Genomic DNA, 18,826 nt, shown 5'->3' with positions numbered 1-18,826 from the left:
TTTTTCTTATGTTTGTAAATATTTTTTTATTTTTTGTAACTTAGTTATTTTTAATTTTTTGTACTTTAGTTAGTTTATGTAATTGTAGTTATTTGTAGCAATTGTATTTAATTTATTTATTGATAGTGTAGTGTTAGGTTAATTGCAGGTAATTGTGGGTATTTTATTTAATTAATTTATTGATAGGGTAGTGTTAGGTTTAATTATAACTTAGGTTAGGATTTATTTTACAGGTAATTGTGTTATTATTTTAACTAGGTAGATATTAAATAGTTCTTAACTATTTAATAGCTATTGTACCTGGTTAAAATAATTACCAAGTTGCCTGTAAAATAAATATTAATCCTAAAATAGCTACAATATAATTATAATTTATATTGTAGCTATATTAGGATGTATTTTACAGGTAAGTATTTAGCTTTAAATAGGAATAATTTATTTAATAAGAGTTAATTAATTTCGTTAGATTTAAATTATATTTAAGTTAGGGGGGTGTTAGTGTTAGGGTTAGACTTAGCTTTAGGGGTTAATCCATTTATTATAGTAGCGATGAGCTCCGGTCGTCAGATTAGGGGTTAATAATTGAAGTTAGGTGTCGGCGATGTTAGGGAGGGCAGATTAGGGGTTAATACTATTTATGATAGGGTTAGTGAGGCGGATTAGGGGTTAATAACTTTATTATAGTAGCGCTCAGGTCCGCTCGGCAGATTAGGGGTTAATAAGTGTAGGCAGGTGTCGGCGACGTTGAGGGGGGCAGATTAGGGGTTAATAAATATAATATAGGGGTCGGCGGTGTTAGGGGCAGCAGATTAGGGGTACATAAGGATAACGTAGGTGGCGGCGCTTTGCGGTCGGCAGATTAGGGGTTAATTATTGTAAGTAGCTGGCGGCGACGTTGTGGGGGGCAGGTTAGGGGTTAATAAATATAATACAGGGGTCGGCGGTGTTAGGGGCAGCAGATTAGGGGTACATAAGTATAACGTAGGTGGCGGTCGGCAGATTAGGGGTTAAAAAAATTTAATCGAGTGGCGGCGATGTGGGGGGACCTCGGTTTAGGGGTACATAGGTAGTTTATGGGTGTTAGTGTACTTTAGGGTACAGTAGTTAAGAGCTTTATGAACCGGCGTTAGCCCAGAAAGCTCTTAACTCCTGCTTTTTTCCTGCGGCTGGAGTTTTGTCGTTAGATGTCTAACGCTCACTTCAGAAACGACTCTAAATACCGGAGTTAGAAAGATCCCATTGAAAAGATAGGATACGCAATTGACGTAAGGGGATCTGCGGTATGGAAAAGTCGCGGCTGAAAAGTGAGCGTTAGACCCTTTAATCACTGACTCCAAATACCGGCGGTAGCCTAAAACCAGCGTTAGGAGCCTCTAATGCTGGTTTTCACGGCTAACGCCAAACTCCAAATCTAGGCCTATGTGTCTTGAGGCCTTGTTCTATGTTGTAAATGTGCTCATAACATCTACGTTTCACTTTCCTTTTCGTCCTCCCTACATAGACACACCCACATTTGCACGTTAAACTATATACCACATATGTGGATTGACAGGTACCTCGTGAATTAATGGGAAATGTTTTTGAATGACTAGTGTCCTTAATAGAATCCCTATTCCAAAACATTTCCCATTAATTCACGAGGTACCTGTCAATCCACATATGTGGTATATAGTTTAACGTGCAAATGTGGGTGTGTCTATGTAGGGAGGACGAAAAGGAAAGTGAAACATAGATGTTATGAGCACATTTACAACATAGAACAAGGCCCCAAGACACATAGTGTGTCCGATCACTTTCGAGTGTTTCATAACAATGACCCCAGTAGCCTTAGAATTAGTATTTTAGAAACAGTTTCTGTGACTACTAACCCTCATCAAAGATTAACGGAATTGAGGAAAAGAGAAACAAAGTGGATCCAATCTCTAGATTGCTTGGCCCCAAAAGGGTTAAATATAGATTTGGACCTCCAAGCATTCATGATTTAATTTCGTGAAATGAATAAGATAAGATAATTCCTATAAACGTAGAATAGATCAATTTAAGTAGTAATGAATTTAATTAGAGTAAAATAATAATTATTAATTTTTTAGACAATATCTATTATTATTCATTTTTAATCTTGTAAATCAATGTTTTAAAATTTTAGGTTAGTATATATTACTTAAGTATCAAGATTGGTGTTGGTACATCGCTATTACCAGTAACAGGAGGTAGTAGAAGGTAGAAGGTAATGTTAATATCCCTTTAAGAAAATGTTAATATCCCTTTAAGAACATTTAGCAATGTGTATTTTAGGTAGAAGCCCCACAGCCGCTATGTTTAAGCAGGATATTATGATGAGCGTGTGTTTATAGGTATGCATTTATTCATGTATTTTTTATGTATACTTATTCGGCATAATAGTAAAATGTGTATTAATCATACAGTTGTTCTGAATGAAATTATTAGTGTGGAGACTGGCAGCTCCAGTCTGACACACAGTAGCAAAGAGAAATGGATTGATAGTGGGTGTGTCAGATTGGCGCTCGTGATTGGTCCTTATTCCAGCCTATAGAAATGTAGCTGGAGTTTTAAGAAGAGGATCCCCGCGAACTAGGACATTAAACCCTGAGTCTTGAGAAAGTCCCGTTAAAGAGGACGAAACGCGTAGACTGTATAAAGGGACACTGTTGAAGACATCGATACTTATTGCTTTTGCAAGTACTTTTTACCATTAACTATTTGGTCTTTAACACCTAAGCCTACGGACTTCCTGGAGACGCCATATCTGATTCCAGCGTGGAGGGCTGTCAGAGAGATTGCGGTCCAGTGGATTGTTAAATCTAAAGGCTTGAATATTGCCAATTTCTTGTAAGTGCAATTTGTTTTTAGCGCTCGAAAAAGTAATAAAACTTTTACCTTGAGTTGCGGTTGTGCTCTGTTCTTTTCTTGTGTTCATATATAATATACTGTATATATATATGCATACTGTATGTATGTATATATATATGCTCTTAAAGTGAAATTTTAATATAAACTACTAATATAATAACTGTTTGATAAATTATTTGTGCATGGAATAATGAAACATTTCCAATCCTTTAAAACTAACTACTTTTTAAACTGTATAACTGGAATCAATATTTAGAAGCCTGGAAAGAGAACATAACAATTGACTGTGTATTTGTGTCTCTAAAGGAATCTCTATATCACTGTGCACAGATTTGAAGGGCTGAGGAAATTACTTGATAGTGAGACCTGACTAGATATGTGATTGGCCAGTTTATACTATTATATGCTGGTATATGTGATTCTGTCTTTCATTATTTCCTAGGTCTGAGGACTACAGCAGCCCATGGGGTAGATTTATCAATGTGCGGGTGGACATGATCTGCTGTAGGGGATCATGTCCGCTGCACATTGATAAATGCCGACAGTATACGCTGTCTGCATTTAACATTACACAAGCATTTCTAGTGAAATGCTTGTGCAATGCCGCCCCCTACACATTCGCGGCCAATCAGGCTGATTGCTGTCCGGCCACCTCAGAGGTGGTGGACGAGTTTAGGAGCAGCCATCTTATGACCGCTGCTTCTTAACTTACATTTCCAGCTAGCTTAAAAGTACGGGGGGTCGACTGCAGCATCCGCTGCTTGGTAAATCTACCCCCATGTCTTCAATTTACATTGAAGAGACAGGAAGACGAGGGTCTAAAAATAACATTGCTGCATAGGGCAGTTAAAGAGTAGCAGGGAAAAAGAAACAGGAGCAAGAGGTGTCCTGTTAAGGAGGTATTTCAAGAATGCAGGATTCTATTTATAAACACATTAACATTTAATTTAAAAAAATCTAAATGTAAATGAATAAACTTTTGAAGACATAACTATTATTATTATGATTATTTTTGTTATTATTAACTGCCCTCACTGCTCCAATGGACCAGCCACTCCTGCTCTTAAAGGGATATGAAACCCAATTATTTTTTTTCCTGATTCAGATAGAACATGCAGTTTTAAGCAGCTTTCTAATTTACTCCAACCTACCAAGTTTTCTTCGTTCTCTTGGTATCTTTATTTAAAAAAGGCAGGAATGTAAGCTTAGGAACCACTCCTTTTTTTAATTCAGCACCCTCGGTATTTAACCAACAATCAGCAAGCGCTACCCAGGTGCTGAACTAAAAATGGGCCGACTCTTAAGCTTACATTCCTGTTTTTCAAATAAATATCCCCAGAGAACGAAGAAAAATTGATAATAGGAGTAAATTTGAAACTTGCTTAAAATTGCATGTTCCATCTGAATCATGAAAGAAAAAATGTGAGTTTCATATCCATTTAAGTTTGTCAAATTTATATAATTTTTCTGTACTACACTTTTATGAAAAAACTATCCACTGCCTTTTGATTTAGAAAAGTGTTCCTTGATAATGAAAATCTAGTAACAGTACCCATATTCGTAGTATTATTTATATTGAATATATTATTTAATTTGCCATCGTTCATCATAGTAATATTAAATAGTACTTAAAATATTAGTTCTAATGTTATTATCCATTACAGATGTGATGCTTTCACTGTCATTTCCAATTACATAAAAATTCTCTAATATGATAGAGCATTCTATTGTTGCATTGTTGCTTGTATAGAACTTTGTATTTAACACTTTTTGCAGAGGTTAAATACATAGTTAAAGTCAGTTCCATAATAACAATGCAATACTGGAACCTGCCTGAGTGACAAGAGTCCTATAAGTGTAGCTACCAATCTCCAGCTAGTTCCTGTTGCTGCTCTTAAACCTACCTAGTGATGCTCTTAAATTGATGAAACCAAGAAAACAAATAAATATGATAGAAGTAAATTGAGAAGTTTCTTATGATTGCAAGGTCATAGCCAGGGAGTTTCAAAGCAGTCCAGGAGTAGGGCTGAGACTTTATGTGTGTCAAACTTTTAAATGAATTCTTATTATTTATGCAATTGGCCTGTTAATATAATTTAAATCTTAAAAAAACCTGTAGGATTCAGAACCTTGACTCAGCTTTATGCTTCATAGTCACTGCATAAGAAGTTCATGGAGCACATTTTAAGTGTAACTCCCTGGCTATAGCAAAGGAGATGAATTGCAAAAATAATAATAATAATAATAATAATAATAATAATAATAAAATATTGAAAGGGACAGTCAACTCCAAAAATTGTATTGTTTTAAAAGATAGATAATCCCTTTATTACCCATTCCTCAGTTTTGCATAACCATATCTGTTATATTAATATTCTTTTAACCTCTGTGATTACCTTGTATCCAGTGGCGTAGCGTGGGTTGTCAGTGCCCAGGGCAAGGCAAGTATTGCGCCCCCATCCCCATTTTAGATATGCTGCTTCTTCTTACATTTGGGACAAACCAAGCAAAGACCCAAGCCTGGTAGATCACATAAAGCAAGGGACACTGTCTCCTCTCCCACACAATGCTCCCTTAACCATCTTTACTGGATAACTAACAGTTATTGCTGATGATACCCATATCCCCAAAATATGTCCCTTGTCATAAGCAGCTGCTAATCAGTAGCGCCTCACAAACAAAGCCATGAAAATAATATATTGGCAATACAAGAGGCAGTGGGTGAAGCCTGCAAGCATTATGTGCTATCCCCCTGTGATCAAACCTTGTCTTCAGCTCTCCAGAGCTGGGCAAATATATACAATATTAAATTTTAAGATTTATTCTCGTTTTACACATGGGGGAAAGCCCCCTTAACCCCCATCTGGTGGTGACATGTCCTGAACTGTAAAACTTCATGGTACAAATACTGCAGACCACATGGTGCACCCACCCCCACATTGCAGCAACCCATATTGCATATGTGGTGCAATAGGTTTTTGGTAAGTCGTTAAAAAGAGGAAAAGGGGACACACAGGTTGGCAGCTGTTACATAAGGTTGTCCCTGCTGGGCAGACTGTCTTTTGGGTGCCAATGACATATAAAAGTGGGGTATATATTCTACCTTAATAAATATAACAATTGTAAGTAATCAATATAAAAGGGGCATGGGACAGACAACCCAGCATTACATACATATATGGGGGGAGGGTGTATGGTATTTAGGGGGGTGCTGTTAAATTTATTTACTAACACAAATTATAGTTATTTTTTTTTTTACTTTAAATGCAGTAAGGGTGGATTTAATGTAAATAAAAAAGGCAATGAGCACCCAAACCCTAAAAATCGGTAAAAGTCCACACCTCAGGAGTTCAGCAAGAAATAGATTCAAGATGGTGAATTCATAGGACTTCTTTGATAGGAGACAAACACAGTGAAATGCCTGGTGAGCAGCACAATCCTGGTGCCAGACAGCACACAAATCCCTAAATCTACTTCTGCCCTAGGAAGATCATGGAGGGGAAAAATCAAATACAGGAAACAAGGTCTCATTTTTGTCAACTGTCACAAATATACTTTTTTTGTGCAAGGACAAGATGGCGTAAGCTGTAATCAGAATCCGGCAAACATGAAAGTATGGTCTCTGATCACCCCACCATCCCACTAACTAGGTAACTGGGGTTAACAGAAAGGCAGAGCCCAGCCATGCTGCCACCAGTGCCACGGGTTTGAAAGAGATTTATTGCACTTTTTAAGGATTCCTCCCCCCCACCTCTGCTTAGAGATCCTTAAACAGTGCCCCAGGCAATGCATGGCATTCTGGCTCTGGGTCCTTTGTTGGAAGGGAACTTACTTGTTGGGTAATAATAGAACCGTAATTAAGCTGCATTTTGCGTGTTGCTAGTATCAGGCAAAAACAGGGCTATAAGTAAGTCTGGTCCTGACACCTTACCTTAGTCGCGGCATCACCACATTCCTGACGGGTCGCAGAACAGAGCTGGGGGCCTGTCATTTAGCCTCCCTTCTTCCCTTTGCTAAGTTGAGGCTGGAAGCGCCCCTCAGAATTATGCGCCCGGGGCAACCGCCCCTGTTGCCCCCCCCCACACTACGCCACTGCTTGTATCTAACCCTCTTTGACAGTCCCTTGATCACATGGCTATTTATTTATTATCTATTGACTTGCATTTTTGCCAATTAGTGCAGTGTCATGCACAACTCCATGGGAGTGAACACAATGTTATCTATATGGTGTACATGAATTAGCAGTTTCTTGTTGGGAAAAGCTAATAAAAAAAGCATGTGATAAGAGGTCGTCTGTAGTGGCCTAGAAACAAGCAGACATTTAGAGGTTTAAATGTTATAAAGAATATTAATATAACAAGGTTGGTTGTGAAAAGTTGGGAAATGAGTAGTAAAGCCATTATCTATCTTTTTAAACAATAACAATTTTGGTTTTGACTGTCCCATTAAAGTATTTACTGTATTTTATATGCAGATGTTTTGTAACGCAGTACTTAATTGCTAACAGGTACTAATTATACTGTATATACAAATCAGTTTGATGTAAAATAATTTACTTTTATGTTTCTGAGGACCTAAATTTATTTTATAAGTCTTTCATAGTGAAAGAAAAATACCCTTTATATTTGACACTTGCTAAATCCCCCATGGGATAACTTCTTATTCTGTATTCCCTTTCTTAAAACAAAATACAATGCATACACGTCTGTCATTTCTATACACCATAAAATAATGAAGTAATCCATCAATGCTATGATGCTTACATTCGAGGCATTGAGTGAACAGAAGCTCATCATTGTGTCAGAATCAGGGGAGATAAATATGGTGATAGGAAATAGAATGTCAACACGTTTAAATATTTAACATGGACAATGCCCTTTTTTCTATGTCCCTTTTCTCTTTAGAAAATAATATTTTCCTGTCACAAACTCCGGCTATGGTTATGGAGCAGAACAATAAATATCTATTTTACATTCAAGAGGGGTTGAGGAGTCAGGAAATAAATGAACAGCGTAAGTGCATGTTTAACCCCTTTCCAACCAGTGCTAATGTGTTGGCAGCATTGCTAAACAAAATGTGTCTGTACCCAATCATAATAGGTACACAAATATGCATATACACAAAACAATTTCATTTAGCTTGTTTAAAATATGATTTTTTTTTTTTATTATGATATTTTTTTGCTTTTTTAAATGTTTTCATGCATTTACATGACTTTTGAAATGTGCTACATAGTTGGCACTTGCTATGTATTTATTGAAAGCATTCTTGAGGTCTTGAGGATTAGTTTACATTAAAGTAGAAATCTGTAGTGTGACATTGCAGTAAAACAAATCCTATTGGATGTTGCCATAAAAAGAACTTGGTAATGCAGAGAAATAATTTGGCAAGTTTGGCTGTTTTTGGGGCATTTTATCATGTTACCACGGCAATTCTTGTATCATCCTTATAAGAAAAAGAAGTACAAAATAAGACATGTTATTATTATTATTATCGGTTATTTGTAGAGCGCCAACAGATTCCGCAGCGCTATAAACAAATGCGGAGTACAACAAAACAATTATAGGGATCAAATGGGGAGAGGGCCCTGCCAAAAGTTGCACAGTTGTAGTCAGCTCTTAAGAAGGTGATCTACAAACAGCTGGACTCTTAGGCTTACATGCTAAGGGGGTTCAGGGGATAGCAATGGAGGAAAGGAACTGGTATAAAGTAAGGTTAGCGTAGGTTGTATGCATCCCTGAACTATAGAGTCTTTAGGGAGCGCTTGAAGCTTTCAAAACTAGGGGAGAGTCTTGTAGAGCGAGGCAAAGAGTTCCACAAGATGGGAGCCAGTCTAGAGAAGTCCCGTAAACGGGAGTGTGATGAGGTAACAAGAGAGGAGGAGAGTAGGAGGTCATGAGCAGAGCAAAGGGGACGGGAGGGAGAATATCTGGGGGAGCAGTGCAGTTGAGGGCTTTGTTTGTCAGAGTGAGAATTTTGTGTTTGATCCTAGAGGCAAGAGGAAGCCAGTGAAGGGATTGGCAGAGAGGTGCAGCAGATGAAGAGCAGGTGAGAGGACATCCAGGAAGAGATGTGAGAAAGACAGTTAGTGACACAAGTTAGCAAGGAAGGAGATAGGTCTGGTGCAGAGAAGTAGATTTGGATGTCGTCAGCATACAAATTATATTGGAAACCGTGGGACTTTATTTGGGAACCTAGTGATGATGTGTAGATTGAGAAGAGAAGGAGACTGAGGACAGAGCCTTGCGGTACTCCGACAAAAAGTGGTGACAGGGCAGAGGAGGCCCCAGAGAAGGCTTCACTAAAGGTACAGTTTGACAGGTAGGAAGAGAGCCACGAGAGGGCTGTGTCACAGATGCCAAAGGATTGGAGGGTTTGGAGCAAAAGAGGGTTGTCAACAGTGTCAAAGGCCGTGGACAGATCAAGGAGGGTAAGCAGAGAGTAGTGGCCTTTTGATTTTGCTGTAAGTAGGTCATTGGTAACCTTAACAAATGCTGTCTCTGTGGAGTGATGGGGATGGAATCCAGATTTCAGTGGGTCAAGAAGGGAGTTTAACGTAAGGAAATGGGATAGGCGTGCATATATTAGTTTTTCGAAAAGCTTTGAGGCAAGAGGGAGGAGGGAAATAGGGCGGTAGTTGGATGGGGAGGTAGGATCAAGGGAAGGTTTTTGAGGATAGGTGTGACCAGTGCATGTTTCAGCGATGAGAGAAGTATACCGGTGAGAGGAGGTTGAAAATGTGTGTTAGTATATGGGTAAGGGTAGCAGAGAGGGAGGGGAGTAGCTGTGAGGGGATATGGTCAAGGGGACAGGTAGTGAGGTGAGAGCGCAGTATAAGTGCCGAAACTTCTTCCTCAGTGACAAGGAAGAATGAGCTAAGGTTAAGGTTATGTGGATTGTGGTTGATTGAGAGCATTTGAGGGATTGAGAGAATATAATTATGTTGAGTGCTGATTTTATTTCTGATGTAGTCGATTTTGTTATTGAAGTGGCTGGCAAAGTCTTGAGCTGACAGAGAAGTTGTATTGGGAGGTTGGGGAGTGCGGAGGATAGTATTGAAAATGTAGAACAGACGTTTTGGGTTTGAAGAAAGATTAGAGATAAGAGTGGAGAAGTAATGTTACTTATGGAGATTAAAGGCAGAATAGTAGGAGTTCAAGATGAATTTGTAATGAAGAAAATCAGCTGCACTCCGAGATTTTCTCCAGTGTTCTGGCTTGCACCGCAAAGTTTGTTCTGCGTTTCTTGAATTATTCTTTTGGACTTTTTTTGTTGTAGATAAAACTGTTGCTAAAGCAAGAATATGTGTCTGGACAATCACAGCTCAGTGATCTAAATAGCAGTTATCTTCAGTCGTCAACTGAAGTCAGATGCTGTTGTTTTTAAGAGCAGTTAACAGATATTTGTGGGTGGCTGTTATGAGGTTCTTTTTCAGGATATGTACTTATCATATATCACTTTACAGCAAGGAAACAACTGACACGTCACACAGGTTTTTTGCAATGCTTATGATAACAATAATGGTTTTATTCTGCAATATAATTATAACAACGATATACCACAAACCACTGTTCATGCTTATAACACTTTATGCAATTATAATACTTGTGCAATTATCCTATTCCTATCCTATCTATGCAGTTTTCAGTTACAGTTCAGCAATGAAAATTATAGCTGCCTGCGCAACCACTGATAACAATCCTATGTTATATTACTACTCAGACAATTCTAGCTAGTTTTAAACAAGCAAATAATACATCACCGTGATCATGTGTTGCATCATCCTACCCTGGGGCGCGATTGGAGAAGACATCTGGGCAATCTTGGAACAGTAGAAAAAGGTGATCAACGGGAAACAACTCTGAAGATGCGTCCATCGACAGGTCACAAGTCTCCTGATCAGATGGCCCACAGGTACCTCTCTTTATACTGTTCACTTACGTAACAGTTCTGGCGCAAATCCACAGACCCCGGGCCGCTCCCTGTAAAGTTGGCTGTGACCCAAAGCATCTGGCCAGTCTGCTTTAGGCTCACCCAAGCTTATCAGGGGCAATATCAAGGTACTTTCCCTCACATGTTCCTAAACTCAATGCCGTCATCTTTCATATTTTCTGCTTAACACATTATACATCTGATTATGATGTTCTTATGCAGTTACTTCTGTCAAATACATCAATAATAGTTATAACAATCTTTACATAGATATAATTAATAATAACTAAACACCATAATGGCTTTATTATTTAGCCCACTGCAATTAATAATAATAATTAATCCTTTAACATATAACTAACATTAACCCTTCTACTAATGTGTTATCAAGATGTTCTTTAGTGTCAGTGAGTGGCCCCTGCCAAAGTTACACCATCGTTCTGTCTGGGTTTTGACTTCTTATCTTTAGTGTCCATCGGTTGTTTACCCCTGTAGCATGACTTAGTGAAATACAGTGTCACCTACTTTGAAATTAATAATGTAACTTCTTTCTGTTAAAGGCCCACTCTCTTAAAGGCAAAGTCACACAAGTTAATGCAAGTGTCATGTACGTTCACTCTCTTAAAGGCAAAGTCACACAAGTTGAAGCAAGTGTCTTGTACTTTCACTCTCTTAAAGGCAAAGTCACACAAGTTGAAGCAAGTGTCATATGAGCAATCACCTCAACCACTTTCCTTACAGTGGCTGTAGTAATTTTTAAGATGATTAAAGTTTTATGGTATTGTTTATTCATTTGATTATTTCATTTTGCAAATACATCAAAATTTTGTTGTATATCTATCGCTGATGCTAGCTTTTTACTCCCTGTTCCTTGAATTTTATATTTGGGAAGACCTTGCTTCAGTGTAATATAGTTATATCTTAAAGAATGGATGGGGTCTGAATGAGTAGGATCAATCTCTTATTAAAATTACTTGCTAGCATGATTCGAGTTATGACAACATATGTGACATTAATTTGGGCTTTTCAACTTGTTACTTCTAAATTATATATTTAATAATATTTAATTATGTTATGATGAGATATATTTTTCTGTGTGACAAATGTGTCAGACTGTACAACAGTAGATACTACCACAGTGGTGATAGGCCAACATGCTAGAAATATCATTAAGGAGTGTATCCTTAATGATATTTCTAGCATGTTGGCCTATCACCACTGTGGTAGTATCTTCTGTTGGACAGAGTGCTCCAACTCAGGTCTGCAAATGTGATCGCCTTATTATTTTCATTTGGCCTGAGGATTTATCATATACACTAGATGGCCAAAAGTATGTGGATACCGGAACATCATACCAAATTGTCAAACATGTCTTTGTATCCTGCAGCTTTACAATTACCTTTCAGTGGAGCTAAGGGGCCTTAGTCACAAACCCTGAAAAGCAGCCCTAGACCAATATCCTTCCTGCACCAAATTTTACAGTAGATACTATGCATTCCTGTATGTAGTGTTTTCCGGTAATCCACCACACCCTGATTCTTACATCAGATTTCCAGACAGTAAAGCATGATTCATCACTCCAGATAACACAGTTCTACTGCTTCAAAGTCCTGTGGTGGTGTGCTTCATAAAACTCCAGTCAGTTCTTGGTATTACACATATTAATAATAGGCTTGTGTACAGCTGCTCGGCCATGGAAACCCAATTCAAAAAGCTCCTGAGACACAGCTATTATGCTGTTGTTGCTACCAGAGGCAATTTGAAACTCTTTAGTGAGTGATTCAACAAATGATAGGCTATTTTTACTTACTACGTAGTTCAGCACTTAGCAGAGTTGCTCTATGAGTTTGCATGGCCTACTGCTTTGTGACTGGGCTGTTGTGACTCCTAGACTATCACTGGTCTGTTACCTTCAGTGCTAAACAACTTGCCTATTATCTGCTACCTTTTACCTCTGGTCTGTGCCATATTTGACACCTGGGGGTAGATTAAACAAGCACAGTGAATCATGTCCGCCCGACATTTGATAAATTGACCCCCTGGTGTTTTGTCTGGTTGGTACCTATGTTTTTGACCATACTTTGTCTTTGCCTACACTCACTTATATGTTTATACTCGGCTATATACCTGTATTTATATATATATATATATATATATATATATATATATATATATATATATATATATATATATATATATATATATATATATAAAATAAATATCTCATCTGCTTATTCCTGGATTCCTGTGATCAGCCTTCAGTAAACCCTTTCTCACTACGAATCTAACAGAATTACAAATACAGATCAGCTCTATACCATTGAGTTTAATTTTGGTGCTTTCTGTAGTTCAAATACGTGTTTAGTAATAGAAACTTAAGCAATATTCTCAGAATGGTCAGTATATAGATTTAATCTTGACTTGCAATCTTCTATTCTCTCTGAAATCACACACACACACAAACACATAGCATTCAGAATTTGTAAAATTGCAAACAGTTAGCAGTGAATAATTAGTAAGACTCTAATTAGCCTTGTAATTTTATAAGAGATGCCAACACATTTTTGCAAACCTCTTTTTCTTTAAACCTTTCAAGAACTAGACTAAAATTATTAAAGGGACGGGGGGCGGAGCCGGCTGCTGCCATGAGTGCAGCGTAAATCCGGAGCTCCGTGTTGGCAATCCCTTAAATCCTAATTATCCCACTAGAATTCTACTAGAACTAACTTAGAGACGACCATAAAGATCACTAAAGCACTGGGGATCATAGAAATAGCTGCAGATCCGAAGCACACAGAAGCTAAGGGCACACAAAAGCTGCTGAAGCCCATCCTGCAACAGACCCGGCCGGATCTCCTCTCCCCGGTAACCGGAGCCTGCCGACTGCTCCACAGTTCACAGCTAGAGGCTGATCTCCTCCGGATCACACCCGAACACATCTGTGAGCAGCAGATCAACCTTTCCGCCGCGGCCAACACGAAGGGCGCGGGAGCCTCTTCAGGGGTGAGCCGGCTACCACTGCGGCCACAACACACTAGCCGCAAATACATCTGACAAGCACCCCTTAATAACTTCCCCAACTACTGCACCACCCTGTAAGATAACCCCCGCTCACCTACCTGGGGGATTCCGGCGAAGGAGATCATCGCCCTTCACATAGGCCATAGAGCTTGTGTTGCTGAGGGGAGGAGAATCTTCCCGGAAGTGCGCTGGCCGCCATAGCGGCTCCCATCCCAGCCGCGCCATATCTGCCAGCAATATACTTTTAAAAAAAAACCAAAAAAGCAACAAGCACCAACAGGGACAACATAGGGGAAACTTCACAAGCCATTCCCCCAAAACTGTTAGGACAAATGCCACTTAAAACTAGCTGCTTAAAGGAGATATAACAAGCTTTAAATGGGGACAAATGTGGCACAATTCACACAGTTCATAACCCCCTCACACACATACAGAGGTGCTCGGCTCAATTAAAATATTGTGCACCAGTGTAAAGAGCTGCGCATCTGCAAGACCAACATATGGTGAGAGCCACAGAACAGGAGGGGCTATAGCAACTATATTTACATAACGCCTTTTGCTCTGTCTTCTACATTTCACCCAAAAGAGATCCCTCATAATACGTCAGAAAGAGGTGACACTGCCCTGGAGTTTAATTAAAACAGAATTCACAGACCACCTTTTTATAACGAATCTACTCTACTCATAGGTGACTTTTAGGTGGGGGCACCCGCTGAAACATATATCTGTCAATTTATTGAACACCACTGACCAGTGACAGCATCCCGTGATCATACCTAATAAGATTTCTTACAACCTGCCCCTCTGAACCAGTCACCATGACATCCAGACGGCCAAGACAAGATAAGCCCCTAAAAACACCTGCATTAAAAACAGCCAACATTTCTTCCTATATGCAGACAACGGATACACCTGAGCCAAGAGATAAGAAACTTTCTACAGAACACCAACCTTCACCCATACCTACATCACAAGATGAAGACACCAACTTTACTTCAACAATCCTTCAGGGCCTACCCTCAAAACAAGACATCGCGGACATAGTCCGCATGTGCATCCGTGAGGAATTAACGGGTATGAAACAGGACATCCATACCATAGGGCTCCAAGTGGACTCTCTTGAAACCAATCAAGATGAGATAAAAGAAGATGTCCAGTCTCTCACTGACCAAGTCACCTCACACCAAGAAACCATCACCTTGCTTCAAGAAAAGCTGGAGGACTTGGAGAACAGGAGTCGCCGAAAAAACATAAGGATCAGGGGGGTTCCTGAGAATGTGCTCCCGCGCGACTTTCCAGTCTATCTCCAATCTTTATTTCAACAAATAAAAGAATCGGCATGCACTACGGACATCCAATGGGTGCGAGCCCACAGGTCTCTTAGACCAAAGCCCCCAGACACTGCACCTCCAAGAGACATTATCATTCACTTTAAAAATTTCTTAGAAAAGGAAATGCTCTTGAATCAATCCAGAAAGTTGCAACCAATCAGATTTCGTGGCAATGTTCTCCAATTCTACCAGGACCTGGCCACACAAACACTACAGCGAAGAAAGGAGTTCAGCCCATTAACCACTCTCCTCCGCAACAAAAAAATTCCATACAGATGGGGTTTCCCCACGCAGGTCTGGGTGCTCAAAAATAACACTCGCCTAACATGCAAATCCCCAGAAGAGACTGATTCCTTTTGCAAGCAACTGGGGATAGACTTCCCATCGGATTCTGCCACACAGAACAAGCCAGGACCCTCAACATCAAGAAACAACAAGGACCCACCCACACCTGAAAGGATTGCTGCTGGGGGACAGGGCAAAAGTTTTACCCAGCCACGGTCTCCCCGTATCCACCAAGTGCCTTCATCTGCTCCATTGCAAGACCATGACACCTATAGAGACTCAACTCACTGAACTGTTGCGGATCTTACTATTTAGAACTGAAGAGACGATAAGTATACAGAGGCCGCCTCTTTGTCTCCTTGTCTTTTTGTCTGTTTGTTGTTATGCAATGTTTTGTATTATCAGTTAAATATTGTTAATTTTGTGGAAAGATACTTCCATACCCTAGCGATAACCATTCAAGTAGATCATTGTGGAAAATGTCTTTGACCTATACAACTGATAAATATTCTAGTCTTATATACACATTAGGCTGTTATTGATAACTGCAAATTTAAGCTAAACCCCCGGCGGAAGCGCATTGAATTCCCCCATCCGTAGGATTCACAGCATAATTGTTTAGCTAGAGCAACAAGACCGAGCCACAAATGCCAAATGAACTACCTAACATCCATGGGTATACGTCTTACAATATAGAGAATTACCTCCTTAGGGTACTTGACCGAGCCCGGTACAAAGCTTTTAAGCCCCGCTAAGCGAAACAGCTACTAAACATCCAAGTCAGAAAACCTTTTAACTAACTTTAAATTGTGGGATCGACCAATATGGATATATCTCAAGGGACAGCCAACAATTTTCCCTTCCCGAACGCTCTCAAAAATGACCTATATTAGGCAGAGAGCCAGTTTTTTGATCACTTTGTTTAATATGTTCAGTATGTTTGTTATGTTTTGTTTTCAGAAAAGATGGTTTTATTGTTACAAGATGTATGTTCTTTTCTTTGCAATTTCAACACTTGTTACAACGACCACAATTACACACACAACCCTCGAGCCTAGTACTAATTCATGCCCTATCATTCAAATTCAACACGAACCACCACAGCATTACAATGCTAACACCGACACATGACTCAGCCCCTCAATTGACCCTTCTGACTCAGAATGTAAAGGGATTTAACTCGCCACTAAAGAGATCAAAAGCCCTGTCCGATTTAACAAAGCGACACATAGATATACTCTTCCTCCAAGAAACGCACTTCAAAACACACCATATACCCAAGTACTTTGGGAAGCACTTCACCACACACTTCCACAGTACAGGTCCGAACAAAAAAAATGGAGTGAGCATCTTAATACATAAATCCACCCCATTCACCATTATCAAAAGAACGGCAGATAGGGAGGGCCAATTCTTGGGCGTGGTGGGTCTTCTGTATGGGAGACCTATAACACTTATAAATATATATGCTCCCAATACCCAACAACTTCCTTTCTTTCGCACTATGTTTACAAAGATATTAGACTTAGCCAAAGGCCCAATCTTTCTATCCGGTGATTTCAACGTACCCATACAGCCCACTATCGACAGTACTAATGCAAACATCCAAATTCCCCGAAAACTTTCCAGAACTATTTGGCAAGGAATGAAAGATATGAATCTCTATGACACTTGGAGATTCATGCACAGGGAGAGAAGGGATTACACCTTCTTCTCCCACCCCAACAAATCTTATAGTAGACTAGACTACATCTTTACAAACCAGAATGGTCTCTCTCACATAAACAGATGCGACATAATTCCCACCTTTTGGTCAGATCATTCATCGGTCCAACTTAAGTTCACCTGGCCCAACATCCCTCATACCCCATACCAATGGAAAATGGATGATAGCCTTCTAGACCATCCGGACCTAGTCCCAAAACTAACTACATCCATTGGGGAATATTTTGCCATAAACTCACGCTCAATTGATGATAATTTTGCTATTTGGGAGGCACATAAATGTGTAATTCGTGGGGAACTAATCAAAATAAAAGCCCACCATACACAGACCTACCGCAAAAGATATAACGAACTCACATCAAAATACGCACAACTCGAATACACACACAAGAAATCTCCAACAAACACTAATATTCTAACCGAAATCCAAACAATCAGAGATGAATTAGACAATTTCTTAGACTTGGAATACCAATCTCAACACAGAAAAACCAACAGTATGTTCTATTTTGAGAACAATAGAGCAGGTAAACTCTTAGCTAGAGCGCTAAAGAAAAAAAGATTCAAGTCTTATATCCATGAAATACAGAACCCAAGAGGGAATACACTCCAATCTACCCCAGAGATCTTGCAGACCTTTCATGAATACTATACCTCACTATACAACCTCCAAAAAGAAAATCCCACCACAGACCACCCTGTTAAACTTGCCGAATACATCACAAAACATCCAACACCAGAACTGACGAATGATCAAAAGAACCAACTTAACAAGCCAATATCCTCACAGGAAGTCCAATCAGCCATTAAAACCCTGAAAATCGGGAAGAGTCCTGGGCCAGATGGCTTTACAGCCAAATATTACAAGACCTTCTTAGCAGAGCTATTACCTCACCTCACCACAATGTTCAATGAAGTGGCTGAGGACAATCCCTTCCCACCTTCTATGTTAGAAGCTCTGGTAGTAGTGCTCCCGAAGCCAGGAAAACCCTCAAATACACCTGCAAATTTCCGCCCCATCTCCCTCCTAAATTTTGATGTAAAACTTTTCGCAAAGATCATAGCCACAAGGATAAACCTAATCTTACCCTCAATCATATACACCAACCAAGCAGGCTTTACACCCTCTAGAGAAGCTAGGGATAACACCACCAAAATACTGGACCTGATGGAATATACATCTACACAAAAACTCCCGTCAATATTCCTCGCCATGGATGCAGAAAAAGCCTTTGATAGGCTAGACTGGTCATTTCTAAAACAAACCATGCACACATTCGGCTTCCCCCAAGAAATTATAGGGAAAATATTTACCCTCTATAATAACCCACAGGCCAAAATCAAATTAAATGACACCATCTCACCCCCCTTTAAAATCACGAACGGAACCAGACAGGGCTGCCCGCTCTCGCCTCTTCTGTTCATACTAGCAATGGAGGTGCTTGCTATACATATCAGACACAATACCGACATTCATGGAATAGAGATTGGACCCGCAACATATAAAATAACCTTGTACGCAGACGACATCTTCCTAACGCTAACAGACGCCGAGACGTCGCTACCCCCCCTGATAAAAACACTACAAACATATGGTACATACTCCAACTTCAAAATTAATGCCTCGAAATCTGAGCTATTGGCCACCCATATACACCCAA

The sequence above is a fragment of the Bombina bombina genome, chromosome 2 (assembly GCF_027579735.1).
Source record: "Bombina bombina isolate aBomBom1 chromosome 2, aBomBom1.pri, whole genome shotgun sequence".
Lineage (NCBI taxonomy): Eukaryota > Metazoa > Chordata > Amphibia > Anura > Bombinatoridae > Bombina > Bombina bombina.
This window is presented reverse-complemented; position numbering follows the sequence as displayed.